This window comes from Poecilia reticulata, chromosome 22 (assembly GCF_904066995.2).
Source record: "Poecilia reticulata chromosome 22, P_reticulata-male-v2, whole genome shotgun sequence".
Lineage (NCBI taxonomy): Eukaryota > Metazoa > Chordata > Actinopteri > Cyprinodontiformes > Poeciliidae > Poecilia > Poecilia reticulata.
In genome coordinates, this window is record NC_088851.1 from 10968284 (window position 1) to 10983988 (window position 15705).

The 15705-nt window shown below is 42.7% G+C and overlaps 2 protein-coding genes across 3 annotated transcripts in view; both read left to right on the forward strand.

The window, feature by feature from the left end:
• uggt1 (UDP-glucose glycoprotein glucosyltransferase 1) overlaps positions 1–15705 on the forward strand; it is a 278967-nt gene that overhangs the window by 171937 nt on the left and 91325 nt on the right. The window lies entirely within an intron of this gene.
• Positions 1–15705, forward strand: part of hs6st1a (heparan sulfate 6-O-sulfotransferase 1a) — a 71584-nt gene that overhangs the window by 1186 nt on the left and 54693 nt on the right. The gene's annotated exons all lie outside the window — the stretch shown is intronic.

Genomic DNA, 15705 nt, shown 5'->3' on the forward strand with positions numbered 1-15705 from the left:
ATTTAACATTTATATTTATTTAGTAACTTTTATTGCATCAGAAGCAGTTTTTGGTTCTTCTACTTCATATCAACCCCTGGAAAGTGTTTTTCTTGACAGCGATGTCTAGAGCTGAACTGATCAGGTATCTTGCCAATTCCGTTCCTTGTTTTTTGTTTCGTTTTAATTTTCAGGTGGCTTGTAAATGCATAGCAGAGAAACTAAAGGTTTCTTTCATAGAGGTTGTAGTTTAAAGTGTTCATTAAAGTGTGTGTTTCTAGTCACAGATGCACCAATCACAAATGCATAAATCAGCCGATTTTCCCTTGTTCGGCTCTGGAGTTGGCCGGGTAAAATACTGGAGAATCAGTCTCTCCTCCAGATCCGTTAAACAAATTTTTTGGCAACTGAATCAACATCTACTTTCATAAACTTTGTTTAGCTTAATAAAAGGTCAATATAAATTAGGATTATTGTAATTTCTTTCTTTTCTTTTCTATTTTTATTCTAATCTATCAGAGAAAAACAGAGAACCAGGATTCAGAACCAACCAGGAAAGACTGATTGGAGTATTTATAATTTAAATTCTACTAATTAAAACATAATTAATTATCACATTATCTGTTTAAAAGTTAAGCGTTCTGTTTTTGTTGTCATAAACATAAGCCATTTTCTTTAGCCTCTTGATTGAACCCTTTTGAACTTTATACATTTCCTTCAAAAGTATCGTTTTGACCAGAGATGTACCGATTAGGCCTTTCCTGGCCGATAACGACATATAGGCCTACTGACTGATTAGATCTTCCCTATAGTTGTGACACCGAGTAAACAGAACCCTATTTAACAGCGTCATCGCACTATAACTTAACGCATCGACACAATCAGAGCGACTCTTAATTAATTAACAGATACCTTCTTATTACCGGATGGCAGAATGTTCTGGATAAAAGAAGAATGACCAGAATTGCTCGCCTCCTCTTGAAATAATGGGACGATAATGGAAACATTGAGGCGGAGATTGATTGACGTTACCAGGCGTTCTGCCACAGATGCTACGGAAGCGTTGTCATTTGCTGATGGATGCCAGTCAGAGGTTGCCTTCCCACCGAATTACACTCCGCGCTTTGGCTGATTTCATCGTAGGGTTGGTGTAGCGCTCGGTGATAATCTCTTGTTTTGACTGCCAGATACCCAGACATCGATGCAGAGTCTTTTCAGGGTGTAACCCACTTTCCTCCCCGCGCCTCCCCATTGTTGTAGCCCACATGCTGCATCCCTCACACAGACATATTGACTGCTGTATCAACTTCCATTTCACTGCACCCTTGCGGCCGAAGGGTGCGCTTGTTGAATGCCTTTGTGTTGCCCAAGCTTGGTCAATATTTCTTTTTTTTCTTTCTTACTTTTACTGATTAATAGGACAAAGAAGGATTCAGAAGTAAGACTCAAATTTGTTTGGGGTGATAGCTTCCCATGATGGCTCCAACTGGGGATCAGTGCTGCTGCCTGGGCTGGGCAGGATACTCTGGAACTGGGTGGTGGGGGAGGAAGAGGAGGAGGACCCTGCGGGGGTTTGGCTCCGTTCTAATCCGAGTGATTATTACTGCTGGGATTTACACACACACATGCACACATTAACCCTGGTATTTTCTACTCTGGCGTCAGCCCTGACTCCTGTGGTCTGTCCCCCCGCTCCCCAACTCCCCGACCCCGGTCAGAGGTGATAACGTGCTCGGTCATTGTGCACCTCGAGCCGAGAGGTTGGCGCGCACGCGGGGTAAACGGGCTTTCGCCACTTTGCGAGCAACGTTTCAAACTCGCTCTCTTTGTGCACCCAGAGCAGAGCGAGAAGAAGAAAGGTCTGCATACAGAGACGGTCTCTGCCCTCAGGTTAAATCAGCTATCCGATCTGTCCTGACAGCAGAAACAACGAACTATAAGCTTAATAACACCCCAAAGAAAAGCGGTGCCTCTCCACATTATGTGAAACACAACAATGGAAACTAGAAGCACATTCTCTCGCTGTCACATCTACGTTTGCCTCTCATTTTTGTCTCATTGCCCTCGTTTTTTTCATTTTTTTCTCGCTGAGCTCATTGTTTTGGTTCCATCACAGCACCGCATTCATGCGGGGAGCGTTTGTCTTCGGGCAAGAGGACGAGCGAAAGTGTGACAAAGATCATCTGTGCTTTTCAGCGAGGGGGGCTTTTGCGTGGCAGCGTTGTCGTCGGGGCAAAGCTTTCAGATCAGCTGTGCGTCTCGTCGGCGTGGAGGAAATCCACCCTCGGTGACACATACACATTGCACATACGGAACATCTGCTCACTTTCTCAGAGGAAGTGGTTTTGGAGTGAAATCTGTACTTTTGAGAAGCAGGAAAGAGAAACGCGCTCATCCAGAAATGTTCGACCATGCAGCAGCATCGGCCCATGTGCCGAGATCCATCATCTCTATCTCTCTCCCTCTCTGCAGCTGGGTTCCCCTGCAGCTGTCAAGTGGATTTTCACGCAAATGATTCAAATTGCTGCAAAAAGCAAGTGTGAATTGAACAATTTAAAGATGGATTTTGACAACCAGATGTCCAGACTGTTTTAAAAATAAGTCTGCTAAGAAAATGGGAACAATTCAATGGCAGCTAAAAGCATTTGGATGTTCACTAGCTCGTCTGTTTGAAGAACAGTTTATACTTTCCCATGTTTATTCATCGTTATGCAATAAATCAAAGTCCATCTGCCGTTTAAGCTGACCAGCTGCACTTTACTGATGTTAACTGCATTTTTCAATGTAAAATCCAACCCCAAATGTTTTCCAAGACCATTTTTTGCCCTTTAAATATTTACTTATTGCCTAAAATTTGATATAATCTGCCATGTACACAGCAAGCATGCAGAGGGTGAGCAAAACAAATGTAACTGTGTGGCCTTGATGCAAAACTTCCAACACACGATACACACAATCTCTTTATCTCTTTTTATGGTGGTGGCAGCATCATGCTGACGGGATGCTTTTCCTGGTCTGCGAAGCTGGTGAGCTAATGATGGATGGAGCTAAAAACAAAAAAATATTTAACTATTTGTCAAAGCAGAATGACTAAACTATTGGAGCGTTCAATTTAATTTAGGGGTGTTGGAGTAAAGACAATACCCACCACTCTTTTCAGATATGTTTTTGTAAAAAGAAAATGATGAATAGCACATGTAATTCAGAATTATGTGCTAATATACAATGAAATACAAGATTTCAAAGTGTGTGAATACTTTAGTAAGGTGATGTAGGTAAGAAGAAAGTGAGCCGGGCAGAGATGAGGTGTGTGTGTGTATGCCAGACGGTCGGGTCTGTCGCTGATCTGTGATTGGGCGAGGCGGAGATGAACAGTAGCGTTGTGGGAGAACGGATCTCACACACTCAGCAGAGCGCCGCTCACAGACCATCAGTCACTTCAAACATCTCATATCCGCTCTAATGTTTCCCGTTGATTCCTTGGATGAACTCACACTGACACACACGTATATGCACACACATTTAGAGATGATTGCCACAAACAGGCCCTAATGCAAGCTTTAAGAGATGGGAGTTGTAATTGGTTAAGGAGGTTCCTATCACTTTACTCAAATTAGAGCCACATTTTGGGATGGATGGAGGGAATAGGGGGGCACCATCTGTCCTTTTGCAGGCTTGCACACATCTTCCAACCTTGTTGGTGCCTCTTTTTTTTTTGTCCTGCACTCTCCATTAGAGAGTGCCTTGGTAAGCAAAGTGATGGGGCTAATTTTACCGCCTCCGTCTCCACGTTCTCTCAGATCACCCCTTCCCTTTTCCCTTCATTTCCTTCTCACTCGCCTCCTCTGAAACACCCACTCTCCCCATGCTGCCGTCCTTCCCTCCATTCGTGAGGGTGTCACTTCATAATCAAACAGCAGGCTTGCTTTTTCGCTTGGTGGCTTTATGGCCAGGGGGGGGCTCGCTCTTTCTCTCCCTTTCTCTCAGCCTCACTTCTTCCACTCCCCCTCTTTTCCCTGCCTCTCTCCATCTTTGCCCTCTTGTCTTTCTTTCCCTCCTTTGCCATCTTTCTCTCCCTTACCCTCCGAGCGTGACTGCCGCATTAGAGGGAATGTCTTTTCATGGAAGATTTGCTGCAATTTCCAAAATGGCTGCTTTGCCTAATGGACAACTGCCTTGGTTCTAATGAGTGATTACATGTGTGAGGCTGTGGCGGGGGGGGGGTTTGCCGGCAAGGAGCGAGGCAACAGAGAAGGCGATGAAGAGGATGAGACGAGAGGAGCTGTCAGAGTGACTGAAAAGATAAAGGACTGGGGGGTAAAAACATTTAGCTTCATTGCTGGGGAGGGGGTTGGTCGATTAGCACGGTTGTCAAGCACTGGGCATTCCTCTTCTTTCAGTGGGTTTGTTTCAGATTCACTGCACAAATCTCTGCACTCTATGATGGCTCTGTGAATAAGCACATGCATGGTTGGGGGTTGGGGTGGGTGGGCTAGGTGGTGAGGGGGCATGAGAGCGGATGCATGTGCATGTGGTTGCCCAGCGTGATGCCAGCAGTCAGTCAGCACGACCTCGAATCCAGATGAACTCTAGGAAGCTGCGGAGGCCGTCCCAGCTGATTGGCACAAACTAAAAGACCCAGGCGTGGTACTCTGTGTCTACGTGCTCGCACGTTCGTGTGTTTTTGGTCGGGCAGTTCTGCCGTTAATCCAATCAGATTAACTGGGTTTAAGCACTGGCGGCCATGCTCTCCAAAGCCGGTTACGGCCGCTCATCCTGCGGCTGTGGCTGCACTACGCTCCAGCATTCCCAGCATCCCTCCATCCGTTTACTCCTTTCAGCTGTACTGAGCTGAGCTCTTCCTCCATTATGGGGCAAGTGTGATTCTCAGCTCTTGGAAAGAATTTACTCAGTATATTGGCAATTGAAAGCACTTCTGCAATTTGCTATAAGCCTTGCAGGGCGTACAGCAAGCACGTGGACGAAAGTGATCTTGTCTCTTGTCAGATGAGTTCTACATTAAACGTATTGCCCATCCTCAGGAAAAAGCATGGTAGTGGTACCGTTGTGGGGATGTTTTACTTTAGCAATGACAAAGAAACCATTGACCAGAAGATGAATATCTTCAAGGGAATTTTGGAAGAAAATCTTTTGGAGACTGTAAATGATTTGGGACTGAAGAGCTAACCAGACCTACTTTTTAATGGCTTGTTTTAGAATAGTCTAGTCCAGGGGTGGGCAGTCCTCGAGGGCCAGTGTCCTGCAACTCTTGGACGTCTCCTTGCTCCAACACACTTGAATCCAACAGCTGAATCACCTCCTCAGTGCAGTCAGGTTCCCCAGAGTCCTGCTAATGACCTCATTATTTGACTCGGGTGTGTTGAAGTAGAGACACATCTAAAAGTTGCAGGAGACCGGCCCTCCAGGCCTGGAGTTGCCCACCCCTGGTCTAGTCAATTCGACTAAGATTCCATCTGTTTTGACTGAAGTTTAATTACACTACAAAGACCAGTGAAAATGCCTATTTTTATATTTGTAAAGAACTAGGTAAGCTTGCGCTGTGCAAGAGTACCGAGTCAAATTTGAGGGTTTAATTTAAAACTGTAGGACAAAAAAAATTTGGAAAACTTTAGTTATTCAGAAATCACAACATTGATATATCTTCATACTAATGACTATTCTGTTCTTAGTTGTAACATTTTCAGCTAACTGACCTATCTGGGCCACAACTGAACGATGAGTGGTCTAGAAAATGCAAGCAATAGTTCGATTAAATAAGGCTTTGATGAAATGGTCTCTGTCTGGATAAATCTTTAGTGTTTAAGATGAATTTCAGCAATAAAATTGTTATTTTGACTTTGCGCACCCAAATAACACCTCGCACACACAAACTCCAAGGCCTTAAATTCACCTTTTGATTATCTGGCCGACACTTCATAATACTTTGGAGGAAGGGGCTCTTCAGGTTTTATGCCTCGCCCTTCACGGGACGGTGAAAGGATAGTCTGCTCGAGCGCAGTCTCACACATAAAAGAGTGAGATATGTCCCCCATGCCTTTTCTTCCTCAGTAGCTCGAGGTGAGTGTTGACAGGTCCTTTTCAGCGATCCACCTCGCTGCCTGTTGACTACGGGGGTTCAGCTCGAGTTCATCCGCAGGTCGCTGTAACGTATAACCCAGCCGCACAATTCAAAGTTTGGACTTGAGCAACGGAGGGTGTGCAGATACCTTTACAGGGCCCCACACTCCCAACATGCGGGGCTTATGGTTTGACTCTGCAGACAATAGTTTCGTTGTATTTGATTAGAACTGTTAAATGGCCTCAATGCGACCAAACTGTGGAGTATTGTACTGTAAAATCAACTGGAAACCGGCAAGGCTTATGCCAGGAAAAGGTCAAGTCGAGTTAAAGCCGATCCAGACGTTTATTTGTCCCAGCTGTTTCTCCCCTCGGCGCTTTTTAAAGGACAGGACAGGGAGCAGGATCCGCTTTTAACACCGACACCTGTCTCCATCGGTGGTCTGCAGCAGGCTACCGTTTCCCCACCTGAAGCCTTCATTATTGATCAGCCGCTATAGATCGGGGTGGGTTTTATCATCGACTGATAAAAGTTGAATGACAACAAAACTGAGCGCAGAGCCTTCCTAAACCGTCTCCTGGATGCGAGCTCGGCGTGGCGGACGGATGGGAAGAGGGAGAAAAGCAAAGAGTGATGGGCTTCTTAATCATTACACCGCTTCTGGTAGTCTCCGTGTCACTCTTTCTGTTCTGGCCTCTGCGGCTGACTGTCAAACGTCAGCCCAACGCCACGGCTGAGTCGACTCGGCGGCCCCGTGGACAAATAACCGTGCGCTGAATGATTAGCAGACGTTTCTATGGCTGCTAATTAGGGCCGCTACGCTGCGGCGGCTCCGCCAACAGGATTACAGCCTATTGATTATCCTAGCCTAGCATTAGCTCTGCTAGCTAAAAAGTGACTGAGTGATTAGTGGGCATTTCTGTGCTGGTTAATGAGTGGTGCTATGGAATGCTATGGTATGCTGTCCATGAGAATGGGATTACAGGCTATTAATCAGACAAGAGCCCTGCTGAAGTAATTACCCTGCCTCGAACCAAAGTCTGACTAATTCTCCTTCCCGGTTTGGCCTCCTCTTCATCATCTGGTCTCTTTTTGCTCATCAAGTCTGACTGCCTTCACCTGATAGTGTCCTATTCTTTCCTCCATGTCATCTACTCTTTCTCAGAGCCAGGGAAGGACAAAGAGAAAGCCATCCCCAGAGAATGCTCTCTGCATCCATTAATGGCACTTTTCTAGCTCCTGGATGTGACGGGTTCAGACAGGATGTCATCTGGGAGCCTCTCCTTCCTTCTTTTTCGCAAATAAACAAATCAAAGCATCAGTTCTTTTTCTACATTTCAGTGCATGCGAGTCGGCGGCGGTCAAAAGAGGCCCGTGAACGGAGAGGAGAGGCTGACAGGCGTGTTAATTGAATTGTGGGAAAAATGCAAATCGTGCACTGCCTTTTTAAGTTAATGGGAGGAGCTTCAGATAGCTGAGATGGTTTCCTTTTAGAGGCACAAGGCTTCCCACAAACACATGCAGCTGACTTAACAAATGTTATGAAGAAAATAAGCAGCAGGCTTGTAAGAGATTATAACAGTATGATAAATGGGAGGAAATTCACCATGGTTTCACAGCATTAACAAAATACAAGATGTGCAAGTTTATGCCTGAACCGTTTACTGCCGTTTGGTCTTAATGTTATGATTGAAAATGTTTTTATAGGCATTTAGCGATACACAAATCCATTGAATTTAGGGCTCCTCTTGACAGAGTGCTATGTTTGACATGTACATTGTACATATGTTTTTTACATGTCTTTTAGCCCATTTGTATTGATAACGATTTACCAGTAGCAGGTTTGAAAACTCTCCTGTGGCTTAAAGTTTTGTTGAGATGCCAGTGAACGCACTGGAGTAATCTAAAGTTTCTCTGGCATATTGTTGCACTCTGCCACTCAGCTGGCTGAAACAATGAGAATTCACTTCTTTCTGTATGAAAAACACAGATATTCAGTGTGGAAATCTATGGCTTGTCTTTAATGTAGGGTTGTAAGGTAAAATGGATTTGGGAAGCTACAACCTGCATGGTAAACTGTTTATGTGAACTAGGGAGGCAATTAGATCCTAGCCTTGAAAAGAGTAAACCGTCTTGGATATTATAAGTTATAACATTATTTAACTTCCCTCTGAGATAAAGTATGTTTTAAATTGAATTAAAATTGGTTTGATAGAAAACATTTAGATAACATAACTTCTCATTTGCTGACACCAGAAACCAGTCCAGGCTGTGACTCATAATTAGGTTTTTTTATTTTGAGGGGGTAAGGGGGGGGTTGTCCATCTTGTTGTTTCAAGATATCAGTCTTTTATCCATCTATGTGTGTCAGTGTGTGCATGGGAAAATCTAGAGCATTGTTGGCATTCGAAAATAAAAACAAAGTGAAGGCTGGAAAGAAAAAGCAATTTGTCATTGCACTGCTCCTGGGTTGTGACTTCACTTCGGGGAGGAGGCGTTCGTCACCAAGGTTGATGCATCTTGAAACTGCACACATCCCCAAAAAGCATCTCTTGGTGTCTTTTTTTTCTCATTTATGCACTAATATAAAAGTAAGAAATGCAACATAAAAGTTTATGTTTCAGAGTGGTTCTTTTATCTGGTCTTGTGTAAGCTATGTGCTTTCACACCTCAGCTCTGATGAGCTTTATTTTCATGCACAAGTACAAAGCGCTTCACAAAGCAAAAGTAAAAATATAGAGGTATCCATTTCTTTTTAGGCTTTTAACGTTTAAGAGTCTAACTTTTTTCTTAAGCCAAGAGAATAAAACAATAGAAGCTGGTAGTTTTGTCTCCACCCGACTCGTTTCTCATTTTTGGTGCCGTATCGGAGCAGTCGTTGTTGAAGTGACTCCAAAAGTTCAAAAGTAGGACAAACCTTTCCTGTAGCGGCAGCAAAGAGCAGAGGAGAGAGCAAGTGAGCGTCGCCCTGCAGAATAAAGGTCAGTGTTAAAGCTAATCCAGTTATACTATTCTTAGTCTCTCTTCACCTTCTCGTCTCCTGCTGCCCTGCTTCCTGTTCCTCTTCTTTACCTCTCGGCGCTATGGATCTGGGCCAGTCTTATGTAGGTTTCCCAACTGCAAGCAACCATATATTTCGTTCCCTCACTCCCTTTCTTTCTGTGTGCCTGGTATTTTTTTTTTTGTGCCCTGTCAAAAGTTTTACTTCTTCATCACCCCTGCCAGCACACTGTCGTTGTAGGTCCCAAGCTCATGTCAGCTTCTTTCAGAGAGAGGAAGTGATGTGTCAGGATGTGCCTTTATCTGCCGGTGATCTGATCTGATGTGAGATTGAGATAAACACGGGCCGAGTGTAGAGTTCTTTCTCTGGGGAGTCGCATGATGGAAGAGCCCTCATTTTGCTTCTCCCCCTCTGTGGTTGCTCTTCTTTTTCTTTTTCTTCTTCTTCCTACCCGCCTGGATAAGAAAAGAAAAGGGGGAAAAAGAAAAAAAAAACCTGGTGGTCTTGGGGTGACTGCCAAATTACAAAGTGAATTCTAGGGCGTGGGTGTTTCAAACCTGTTCAACCAGTCAATCCGTTAAAACAGAACTGCTTTGATACCTCGTAGGAGAAGTTTAGGAAGTAGTCGTGTTATGTTGAGATCAGCCGTTTGATCCGTCAGCCTATGAAATGTGTCTGCCAGCAGCCTTGTGCCGTCTGTCAAGATGTCGAGAAAACCGAAGCTGCAGCTGCTCTCAGTTTTGTACTTTTCTTTAAATCAATTCGGAGAATTTATGGAGACTTTTTGAAGACTAAAGTCCACTGCTGGGACATTTGCAATCCAAACACATCTACAAAAGCACTGTACCTTGCCAAAGTATTCACGTGCTTGTTTATCGTTTCACACTTTGTCACACGACGACTGCAAACGTTGTAGTTTGCTGGCACTTTAAGTGATAGACGAACACAACCGAGGGGACGTTTTTTTGCACATAAAAATCCAAAATGTGAGACACTTATTCTGTTCCCACAAAAAAAAAAACATCCAGTACAATCAGATGCCTGGTATTTGTGCACTCCACATTATGGAAGAGTGTCAAGAAAAACATCCTCTGGTCAGAAAATGAAACTTTTTGGCCTGCCTGCAAATGCTGCGCATCATCCTAGCATTCCTAAGATACAGTGACGCATGAGAAACTAGCTAAAATGGGCGAAGCTAATCCTGAAAAAAAGAAAAAACTTATTAAAGGCTACAAAAGATTTTAGACTGGGACAGAGTCTCAGAGTTGCAATAAGCTACAATGGAATGGTCAAAGATTTTGGTGTAGTCAAAGTCCGACTCAAATTCCAATAAGGTATCTGAGGGATGTTATAAAATTGTTGCTCTTTGTGCAGGATTTGTCTGTTTCAAGTGGAATTAAAAGCACAATATATTTCAGATCTTTCTTTCTGAAAACATTTAATTATTCAATAAAAAAAAATCCACTACTTTGTGTTGCTCCATCACATAAAATAGTAATACAGGAGATTGGGGCTTTAGAGTGACACAAATTGGAAAGTTTAGGAGGTAAATAGGCTCCAAATAAAACACTATAGAGCACTTTAATAAGTTTTAAATATTTGTAGCTTAATAACAATGTTTGAACTTGTGTTTTGAGCTTTATTCTCATATTTCACAAATAGGGTGACTTCTAGATCAAAAACATCGCTCTGTGTTGAAATCCACCTGGCTTGAACTAAACCCCGGGATGTGAGCTGTTAACAAAGTTGTACAATATATTGTAATTCTAAGCTCACAAGAAACTAAATATTAAAGAAGCAAAGCCAGATTATTTAGACGTATTAAGACTTGAACAAAAGAAGATGCAAGATTAAAACACAAGGGAGCTTCCACAGAGAAAAGTCCAGATTGCCTCTTAATCTACTCAGCAGACGGCTCATTCTAAGGCTGCAGTGTTCCTAGTCATGTCAATCCCCCCCCTCTAATAACCCTCTAATCTGCTGGAAGAAGGTACTGCAGGGTGTTTTGTTTCTAAATGTATCCCAACCAAAGGAACTCAACTTCTGAGAGTTCTTTATTCTGTCCCAAGGAAGAATAAATGACTCAGAACTTCTGGACTGTGGTGAGTTTGGCGAAATTAAACAATAATAGAAATCCATTACGTGGAAAAATGAATACAAAGCAAAATGAGGTTGTTTAAATGACGAAAGCTTTGTGTCGTTTCCTTAAAATTTACCAGAAGTAGCAAATAACAGAAAAAAAAATTAATAAATTAAAGGAACAAAATAATATATCACCAGTTGATTACTAGAATAATCAGCAAATCAAATGCAGAAAAAGCAAATTTGTTTTTAATTAATTAAATGCATCACAATTATTAAACATACATTTGCACTTTTCTTTGAGTTTACAAAAAAATCTGATAAAAGGATAGAAATGCGGGAACTGTCTTGCAAATCATTTATTTCTTGCTGGATTCCAAACGTGATAATTTCTCTGTAAACGCATAACGGACTGTAAAAAGCCTGATCCATACAGGTTCACTGCATATCCAAAAATAAATGGCCGCCTCTCACTACTGCTGTATTTATTTGCTAAAAGATGCAAGAAGAAACGAGTAATAATGATGTCCTAAGATGGGAATGTCACTCAAATCATTGCGGAGTTGGACTGCACCGTGCAGAGATCCATCGCTCTGTACGGAGAAATATTTGAAACCCATTTAAAGTTTAAACGCCCCAGGCTGTCCCTGTAGTTCAGAAAGTTGTCTCTCCATCACGACTCCACTTGCGTGATGTCGTCCTTTGCATTTTGAACACCATCATGCAAATCCTCCGAGGCGCCCATGCAAAGAAGAAGACCATGCTGCCACTCGCACACACTCTCTCTCCGTCCACACACACACACACACACCCTGCCTCCATCGCCTCCAGACTTTATGGATGTTTTGCCGTTTGACGTTTTGTCTCGCTGAATGTACCCCCTTCCTGCGTGATTTTTTTTTTCCTCTCTCTTCCTTTCCCTCTTTTTTCCGAGCCTTCGCTCTCGGCCGTCTTTTGTCCGGGCATCTCTTCACGCTCGACCGGCCTTGCTGTGACTCTTGACTTCAAAGAGCTACTTCATTCATCAGTCACTCATCAGAGGGAGGGGGGCCATTCAGCGCAGCACTAAAAGAGAGGGAGGGGTCGGAGGGAGAGTGTATAAAAAAGAGAGGGGGAACGAGGGTATGAAAAGAGAGCACAAGGGAGAAAGAGGATCCGTTCTTGACCGCGGGGGACCTTAGGAGGCGGAAAAGGGGAAAAAGGGCCACACATCCACCCATACAAAGTCTCTGTTGAGATCTAAACCCACTCTATCGCACCTTTTATTGTTTTTGCTTTAAACATGATCCCTTGCTCCGTTTTTTCATCCATCTGCGCTTTTTCCTCCGATTCTGATTTGAGCTGGCAGTGCAGTTGGGTGTTGATTCCCGTTTCATCTCATAATCCCCCTCTCCGCCTCGTTGTGCATTTATCCATCTCCATCACTTTGTGTTTCTAAATTTCACCTTCTATCATTTTTTGCTCATGCTCGGTGACAATCTCCGTCTTTTGTGTGTGTGTGTGTGTGTGTGGGTGTGTGTGCGTGTGTGTGTGTGTGTGTGTGTGCGTGTGTGTGCGTGGGTGCGTGTGTATGTGTGTGTGTGTGTGTTTTGAGGTGGCTGCCTGGCCAGTTTTCAGGTCAGTGGGAATTGCCATTGCCTCCCTTCTCAGCTGGAGTCTGGCTCACACTCAGCTGCACACAAACACACTCTCTCACGCAGATATGAACACTTATTGTTCACCCCGCTGTCTTTGTGCGAATGTTTTAATCCATATGCACACGTAGCCGTGCGGCCTGCTGTACACACGGACGCCTGAGCCTGTAAAGGTGCTCTCCTCCAAAGTGCGCCGGGTCGCTTTTCATCTGTCTTCCGTCTCGCTCTCTTTATTTGTATTCTTCCCTCTTCGTAATAAGTCACGGTCTGTTTTTGTGGTTCTTCGCTTTCGGATATGACTCATTTTGTTTGTGTCTGCTCGTATGCAACGTCTCGGTCTGTAAAAACCTTTTTGTTCTTTTTTCTTTTTTTTTTTGCTTTGTTTCTTTTTGGAGTGCCAGTAGCAATTATGTTTCTTCCATTTGTGCTTTGTAAAATTTAAAATATTCTGTTGTCTGCCCTGAGATAAGTGTTGAAGCAAATACTTGATGTGGTTCATTTTGCAGTAAAACAATAATTAGTCACCAGTGGGAACGCAACTGTACTGTTTTAGGTGACACACACATCCCAGCTTAGGTCGGCAAAGTCTTCGTTTCCATGCGGATGCTGTTTGTTGCTACATAAAACACAATTCTCAAAGTTTCTTATTTGACTTTATCCAAGTGTTTCAGTTTTAGAAATCTCTTCTAAGCATTAGAGATTGTCTTGGTAGCATAATCTTGTGCTACTCTAGTATCATGATGTTTACCAAAAACGTTAAAACAAAAATTATCACATTGATGTTATGTAAAACAACAAAGCAAATATGCTTCCTGCAACTTTTAAAGTAATGGAACAAATCATTGTTACAGCTGTAATAGTAATTGTTTAATTTTTTTTTTTGCAAGTTTGAATTTAATGCATAAACTTTAGCTGTATTGAGTAGATCACACCTTTTTCTGTACTGATTTAAACAATCGCTGTGAATTATGAATTAGTCAGGCTATCTGCTGTTGGAGCAAATTACCTATAAAAACTTCCTTAAAGTTTCTTTAAGGAAGTTTTTATTGTTTTTTTTATAGGTTTTTATAGGTCCATCTTCCTTTAGTAGAGCTTCTAAATGTTTTAGCCAGCTAACCAGCAGTGTGCAGCAACAGATATGGGTTTTATCAGGCTATGCTATTTCTTTTACTTCAGCACTTTTTCTGATGGCTCATTAAAGAATTTAAACCCCCACAGGGACATTTGAGATCTTAAGCTGCTTTGAAACTGTAAGGTCTAAAAGTTTTGGCAAAACACTCTCGTTCTAGCCAGCCCACGCCTAATGTAATGTGAAATACAAAAAGCAGAGGAAGCTGTCTCTGTCTGGAGCCCAGAATGAGTCAACTTTCTTCAGACATTTTTAGAAAAATGTCTGTGATGTTCTTTCTGTTGTTTTTGACAAGAGGCCTAATAAATAAAATGCCTATTTAGACTCTTGTATGAGCTCATATAGTTGTCCTGCAGTTGGCTCGGAAACAGTGATTACATCTGGTTAAGAATTTAATTGTATCTTTTTATTCCTCATCATGGATGGTGAAGAGGTAGACGTTTTGTACGAAGGCACCGGTCCTTGACGCAGCCGTCACGGGTTCGAGTCCTGGCCCGATGACCTTCGCCGCATGTCTTCCCCTCTCTCCAAAAAAGGCCACCAGAGCTGATAAACATTTACAAAATGTTAGAAATATTTTATCTATATTGAAGCAGTGAAACACCGGTGCACTCTGGCCACTCTAATACACAAGAAGGGTAAAATGTAAAATTTGAACTTTAACATGTTTTAAAACTTGTTAAAAATCACTGTTCTTTTATATATTTACATGCCTTTTTGAGAAAAGGTGTTGTACTCTGAACTGTTGTAAAAGTCTAAGGATGAAGTCTTATGCAATACCCATAGTGATTGGTTTACTCTGCACCAACCTACAGAAAATTCACACTGCACTGGTTGTGTTGTACTTTGCTGGTAATAACTGACTTTGACCTGGATTTAAGGGTAATGAGCCATTGGACTGCTGAGTTTGTTTTGTGATGTGTGCACAGTCTAAGCACCGAGTTGAAATTCATCAAACGGCAACAAAGGACAAAAATCATGCTTTTAAGTAGCTTTGAAACTGTTGCCGTGCTTTTCTTGCTTTGACAACAAAGAGAAAATGCAGTCTAAGGATGTAGCAAGTTGTTATGCAAGTGTTAACACGCCTATGGAGAAGTATTTTACTTTGGAGCCAAATATGGTCCCTTGTACATCCTAACCTGGCACCGGTGCACACCAGTGTCCACAATAAGCTTTCAGAGGACGCAGACCTGGAGATATGCGAGTCACAGGTCTTAATTAAGCTCTAGAGGTGAAACATAGTTAATGAAACACCTAATTATTTTTCTGTTTGTGTTATTTGGATTGCCAATGCGAGAGCGCGTGCGCGTCTGTTAATGTGTAAGCAGCTGCATGCCAAAACAAATATATTAACTTTATAAGTATTCATCATCATTAGTCACATACTCGGCCTGGTGCTGATGAGTCAAGTTGAGGTGTTGCCGTGTATCCTGCGCAGAAGACTTGCTGCAACTTGCCTGCATAATTCAGCACACATGCATGCATGTACACACCCATTAGTGCAACTAACGGGAAAAGTAGATCTGAAGGTAGAGAGGCTGTTTTAAGAGCTTGAATAAAAACTTAACAGTGAGGGAAACTGTTAAGGGTGTTGTAATTGCTTTAAAGTAGTCCAAAAGAAGTAAATGATAAAGTAAAAAATAGAGTAAAAAGGAAAAAAACGCAGGAGTAGGTGAGGGGAAAGTGTCTCTTCTTCCCGCTCCTCTCCTAATGGAATGTTAATCAGCGGAAAGAGGTCAACCCTTTCAGCATTTCAGTGTGTCCTCGGTGTGTGTGCGTGTGTGTGTGTGAGAGACGGAGA